We start from the raw sequence: 7198 nt of genomic DNA on the forward strand, positions 1-7198 counted from the left end.
CTTATATCAGACAAATTAGATTTTGAACCAAATACTGCAACAAAAGATGAAGAAGGACACTATATCATAAGTAAGGGGTCTATTCATCAAGAAAATCTAATTGTAGATATTTATACACCCATTTTGGTAGCACCTAAATATGTAAATCAATAACAAACAGAGAAGCCCATGGATAACAATACAATAATAGTAGGGAACTTAACCTTTCACTTATGGCAGTAGATCATCTAAGCAGAAAATCAACAAAGAAACAATGGCTTTCAATGACACTGGATCAAGTGGAATTAACAGATATATTTGGAGTATTTCATCCCAAAACAGGAGAATACAGATTTTTTTTGAGTGCACATGGAATATTCTCCACAATAGAACACATATTGGGTCAAAAATCAGGCTTCAACAAGTATAAAAAGATTGAGATCATGCCATGCATATTTTCAGACAAGAACACTATGAAACTTGAAGTCAAACACAATAAAAATATTTGGGAAGATCACATATACAGGGAGGTAAAGAACACACTACAAAAGAATGAATAAGTTAACCAGGAAATTATTATTATTTTTCTTATTATGTTGTGTTAGTCACCATACAGTACATCATTAGTTTTTGAAGTAGTGTTCCATGATTCATTGTTTGTCCAAAACAACCAACCTTAATACCCATCACTGGGCTCACCCATCCCCCCACAGCCCTCCCTTCTAAAACCCTCAGTTTGATTCCCGGAGTCCATAATCTCTCATAGTTCATCTCCCCCTCTGACTTCACCCTGCTTCCTTTTCCCCTTCCTTCTCCTAATGTCCTCCGTGTTATTCCTTATGTTCCACAGATAAGTGAAACCGTATGACAATTGTCTTTCTCTGCTTGAATTTCACTTAACATAATCTTCTCCAGTCCCATCCATGTTGATGTAAAAGTTGGGTATTCATCCTTTCTAATTGCTGTGTAATATTCCATTGTATATAAGGACCACATCTGCTTTATCCATTCATCCATTGAAGGGCATCTTGGCTCTTTCCACAGTTTGACTATTATGGACATTGCTGCTATGAACATTGGGGTGCATATGGCCCTTCTTTTCACTACATATGTGTGTTTGGGATAAATACCCAGGAGTGCAAATGCTGGGTCATAGGGTAGCTCTATTTTTTAATTTTCTGAGGCACCTCCACACTGTTTTCCAAAGTGGCTGTACCAACTTGCCTTCCCAACAACAGTGTAAGAGTGTTCCCCTTTCTCCACAACCTCTCCAAATTTTGTTGTTTCTTGCCATGTCAATTTTTGCCATTCTAACTGGTGTAAGGTGGTATCTCAATGTGGTTTTGATTTGAATTTCCCTGATGGCTAATGATGATGAACATTTTTTCATGTGTCTGTTAGCCATTTGTATGTCTAAGTTGGAGAAATATCTGATCATGACTTCTGCCCAGTTTTTGACTTGATTATTTGTTTTTTGGGTGCTGAGTTGAGAAGTTCTTTATAGATCTTGGATAGCAGCCCTTTGTCTGTAGTGTCATTTGCAAATATCTTCTCCAATTCCGTGAGTTGTCTCTGCTTTGTTGACTGTTTCCTTTGTTGTGCGGAAGCTTTTTATTTTGATTAAGTCCCAAAAGTTCATTTTTGCTTTTGTTTCCCTTGCCTTTGGAGACATGTTTTGAAAGAAGTTGCTGTGGTTGGTGTCAAAGAAGCTACTGCCTGTGTTCTCCTCTGGGATTTTGATGGATTCCTGTCTCACATTGAGGTCTTTCATCCATTTAATCTTTGTGTATGGTGTAAGAGAATGGGCGAGTTTCATTCTTCTGTATATAGCTGTCCAATTTTCCCAGCACCATTTATTGAAGAGACTGTCCTTTTTTCCACTGGATATTTTTTCCTGCTTTGTTGAAGATTATTCGACCATAGAGTGGAGGGTCCATATCTGGGCTCTCTATTCTGTTCCATTGGTCTATATGTCTGTTTTTGTGCAAGTACCATGGTGTCTTGGTTATCATAGCTTTGTAATATAGCTTGATCAGGCAACATGATGCTGCCCCCAGCTTTGTTTTCTTTTTCAACATTTCCTTGGTGATTTGGGGTCTTTTCTGATTCCATACAAATTTTAGGATTGTTTGTTCCAGCACTTTGAAAAATGCCATTGATATTTTGATCGGGATGGCATTGAAAGTATAGATTGTTCTGGGCAGCATAGACATTTTAACATTGTTAATTCTTCTGATCCATGAACATGGAATATTTTTCCATCTTTTTGTGGAATTCTCTTCTTCAATTTCATTCGTAAGTGTTATGTAGTTTCTAGAGTACAGATTCTTTGGTTAGGTTTATCCTAAGGTATCTTATTTATTTGGTGATATTGTAAATGGAATCATTTCTCTAATTTCTCTTTCTACAGTTACATTGCTAGTGTATAAGAAAGCAACTGATTTCTGTGCATGATTTTGTATCCTGCCACATTACTGAATTGCTGTATGAGTTCTAGGAATTTGGGAGTCGAGTCTTTTGGGTTTTTCACATAAAGTATCATGTCATCTGTGAAAAGAGAGAGTTTGACTTCTTCTTTGCTAGTTTGAATACCTTTAATTTCTTTTTGTTGTCTGATTGCTGTTGCTAGGACTTCTAGTACTATGTTGAACAATAGTGGTGAGAGTGGGCATCTTTTTATGTTCCTGATCTTCAGGGAAAGGCTCTCATCTTTTCCCCATTGAGGATGATATTCACTGTGGGCTTTTCATAGACAGTTTTTATGAAATTGAAAAATATTCCCTCTATCCCTACAATCTGAAGAGTTTTAATCAGGAAAGGATGCTGTATTTTGTCAAATGCTTTTTGTGCATCAATTGAGAAGACCATGTGGTTCTTCTCTCTTCTCTTATTTATGTGTTCTATCACACTGATTGATTTGTTAATGTTGAATCACCCTTGCATCCCAGGGATAATTGCCACCTGGTTGTGATGGATAATCCTTTTAATGTAATGTTGGATCCTATTAGCTCGGATTTTGTTAAGAATTTTGGAATCCATATTCATCAGGGATATTGGTCTGAAATTCTCCTTTTTGATGGGGTCTTTGCCTTGTTTTGGGGTCAAGGTAGTGCTGGCCTCATAGGATGAGTCTGGAAGTTTTCCTTCTGTTTCTGTTTTCTGAAACAGCTTCAGAAGAATAGGTATTATTTATTTTTTAAATGTTTGGTAGAATTCCCCAGGGAATCCATCAGGCCCTGGACTCTTGTTTTTTGAGAGGTTTTTCATCATTGCTTTAATCTCATTTTTGGTTATTGGTCTATTCAGGTTTTTAATTTCTTCCTGTTTCAGTCTTGGCAGTTTATAGCTTTCCAGGAAGGCACCTATTACTTCCGGGTTGTTTAATTTATTGGCATATATTTGTGGATAATAATTTCTAATAATTTTTTATTTCCTTGGTGTTAGTCGTGACCTCTCCCCTTTCATTCATCATTTTATTAATTTGGGTCCTTTCTCTTTTCTTTTAGATATGTCTGGCCAGTGGTTTTTTGATCTTACTAATTCTTTCAAAAAACCAGCTTCTAGTTTTGTTGATCTGATCTACAGCATTGCTGGTTTCTAATTAATTGATCTCTGTTCTAATGTTAATTATGTCTCTTCTGATGGGTGGCTTACACTTTATTTGTTGTTCTTTCTCCAGTTCTTTAAGGTGTAAAGGTAGTTGGTGAATTTGGGATTTTTCTATTTTTTTGAGTGAGATTTGGATGGCTATGTATTTCCCCTTTGGACTGCCTTTGCAGTATCCCATAGATTTTAGACTGATGTGTTTTCTTTCTCATTGGTTTCCATGAATTGTTTAAGTTCTTCTTTGATTTCCTGGTTGACCCAAACAGTCTTGAGCAGAGTGGGCTTTAGCTTCCAAGTGTTTGAATTTCTTCCAAATTTTTCTTGTGATTGAGTTCCAGTTTTAAAGCATTATGGTCTGAGAATATGCAGGGAATAATCTCAGTCTTTTGGTATCCATTGAGACCTGATTTGTGGCCCAGTATGTGGTCTATTCTGGAGAAAATTCCATGTGTGCTCGAGAAGAATGAGTATTCTGTTGTTTTAGGGTGGAATGTTATGTATATATCTAAAAGAGGCCCATCTGCTGCAGTGTGTCATTTAAAGCTCTGTTTCTTTGTTGATTTACAGCTTAGATGATCTGTCTATTGTTGAGATTGGAGTATTGAAGTCTCCTACAATGAACGTATTATTATCAATATGACTCTTTTTTTGGTTAAAAGTTTGCTTATGAAGTTGGCTGCTCCCATGTTGGGGGCGTAGATATTTACAATTGTTAGATCTTCTTGTTGGATAGACCCTTTAAGAATGATATAATGTCCTTCTGTGTCTCTAACTACAGTCTTTAGCTTAAAATCTAATTTGTCTGATAGGAGAATTGCTACCCCAGCTTTCTTTTGAGGTCCGTTGGCATGGGGGATGGATCTCCATCCCTTCACTTTCATTCTGGATGTATCTTTAGGTTCAAAATGAGTCTCTTGTAGACAGCATATGGATGGGTCATGTCTTTTTATCCAATCTGCAACCCTGTACCATGGCTTGGGAGCATTTAGGCCATTCATGTTGAGAGTGATATTGAAAGATATTTCTATTATTTTATCCTCTATCTCACTAATTTGTTCTTCTGCCTCCTTTACCCTGGTTCTCAGAGTATCCAGTTTTAACCAGGAAATTAAAAAAAAAAATATATATATATATATATATATATATATATATATATATATATATATATGAAAGCAAATGAAAATGAAAACATGACAGCCCAAGACCTTTGGGATGTAAGAAACACATTCCTAAGAGGTAAGTATGCTGCAATCCAGACCCTACCTCAAGAAGTAAGAGAAGTCTCCAATACACAACCTAAACTTACACCTAAAGGAGCGAGAAAAAGAGTGGCAAATAAAGTATAAAGCCAGCAGAAGGGAAATAATAAAGATTAGAGCAGAAGTAAACAATACAGAAACAAACAAACAGACACAAAACCAGTAGAATAGATCATGAATCTAAGACCTGGTTCTTTGAAAGAATTAATAAAATTGATAAACTCCTAGCCAATTTTATCAAAAAGAAAAATGACCTGATTATGTAAAATCACGAAAAGAAGAGGAGAGATCCCAAACAACACCATGGAAATACAAATAATAATAAGAAAGTATATGAAAAATTATATGTCAACAAACTGGGCAACCTGGAAGGAATGGATAAATTCCTAGAAACATAAAAACTACCAAAAGTGAAACAGGAAAAAATAGAAAATTTGAACAAACTCATAACCAGCAAAGAAATGGAATCAGTCATCACAAATCTCCCAACAACAACAAAAAAAGTCCAGGGCCAGTTAGCTTCCCAGGGGAATTCTACCAAACATTTAAAGAAGAGTTTAAACCTATCCACAAACTGTTCCACAAAATAGAAATGGAAGGAAAACTTCCAAACTCATTTTACGAGACTAGCATTACTTTGATTCCAATACCAAAGATTCCACTAAAAAGGAGAATTACAGGTCAACATCAATCATGAACACAGGTGCAGAAATTCTCAATAAAACATTAGCAAATAGAATCCAACACTGCATTAAAAGAATTATTCACCATGATTAAGTGGGATTTATTCCTGGGTTGCAAGGGGTGGTTCAATATTCACAAAACAATCAACATTATACACTACATTAGTAAAAGAAAGGATGAGAACCATATGATCCTCTCAATAGATGCTGAAACAGCATCTGTGAAAATACAGCATCTGTTGTTGATAAAAACATTCAACAAAATAGGGAAAGATGGAACATACCTCGACATCATAAAGGCCATATACAAAAGATCCACAGCTAATATCATCCTCAATGGGGAAAAACTGAGAGCTTTTCCTCTATGGTTGGGAACAGGAGAGGGATGACCACTCTCACCATTGGTATTTAACATGCTACTGGAAGTCTTAGCCTCAGAAATCAGACAACAAAAAGAAATAATAAGCATCCAAATCAGCAAGGAAGGCATCAAACTGTCCTTATTTCTAGACGACATGATACTCTATGTGGCAAACCCAAAAGACTCCACCTAAAAATTGTTAGAACACACGAATTCAGCAAAGTTGCAAGATATAAAATCAATGTACAGAAATCTGTCGCATTTTTTACACCAATAACACAGCAGCAGAAAATGAAATCAAGGAATTGATCCAATTTACAATTGTACCAGTAAAACAATGATACCTAGGAATAAACCTAACCAATGAGAAAAAAGATCTGTAATCCAAAAATTATAGAACATGTTTGAAAGGAATTGAAGAGGATTCCATATTCACGGATTGGAAGAACAAACGTTGTTAAAATGGTTGTACTTATCCAAAGCATTTGGCACATTTAGAGCAATCCCTATTAGAATACCAGCAGCATTTTCACAGAGTGAGAACAAACCATCTCAAAATTTGTATGGAACCACAAAGACCCCAAAGCACCAAAGGAGTCCTGGTAAAGAAAAGAAAAGCTGGAGGCATCAAAATTCTGGACTTCAAGTCATATTACAAAGCTGTATTCATCAAGACAGTATGGTACTGCCATTAAAACAGACACATAGATCAATGGAACAGAATAGAAAACCCAGAAATGGACCCAACACTATATGTTCAAGTAATCTTTGATAAAGCAGGAAAGAATATCCAATAGAACAAAGTCACCTTAACAATGGTGTAGGGGAAACTTGATAGTAACATGCAGAAGAATGAAACTGGACCACTTTCTTACACCATACACAATAATAAATTCAAAATAATGACTGAGCTATATGTGAGACAGGAAATCATCAAAATCCTAGAGGAGAATATAGACAACATCCTCTGTGACCTTGGCCACAGCAAGTTCTTGCTAGACACATCTTCAAAGGCAAGGGGAATGAAAGCAAAAATTAACTATTGGGACTCCAAGGTAAAACACTTTTGCACAGGAAAGGAAAGAGTCAGCAAAACTAAAAGACAACCTACAGAATGGGAGAAGATATTTGCAAATGTCTTATCAGATAAAGGGCTAATATCCAAAACTAATGTTTATAGGAGCATTATCAACAACAGTCAAACTATGGAAAAAGCCCAAATGTCCATCAACTAATGAGTGGATAAAGAAGATGTGGTACATATATACAATGGCATATTATTTAGCCATTAAAAAGAATGATATCTTGCC

The sequence above is a fragment of the Callorhinus ursinus genome, unplaced genomic scaffold, assembly GCF_003265705.2.
Source record: "Callorhinus ursinus isolate GAN/ISIS: 27379988/994484 unplaced genomic scaffold, GSC_fseal_2.0 scaffold130, whole genome shotgun sequence".
In the NCBI taxonomy this organism is placed as follows: Eukaryota; Metazoa; Chordata; class Mammalia; order Carnivora; family Otariidae; genus Callorhinus; species Callorhinus ursinus.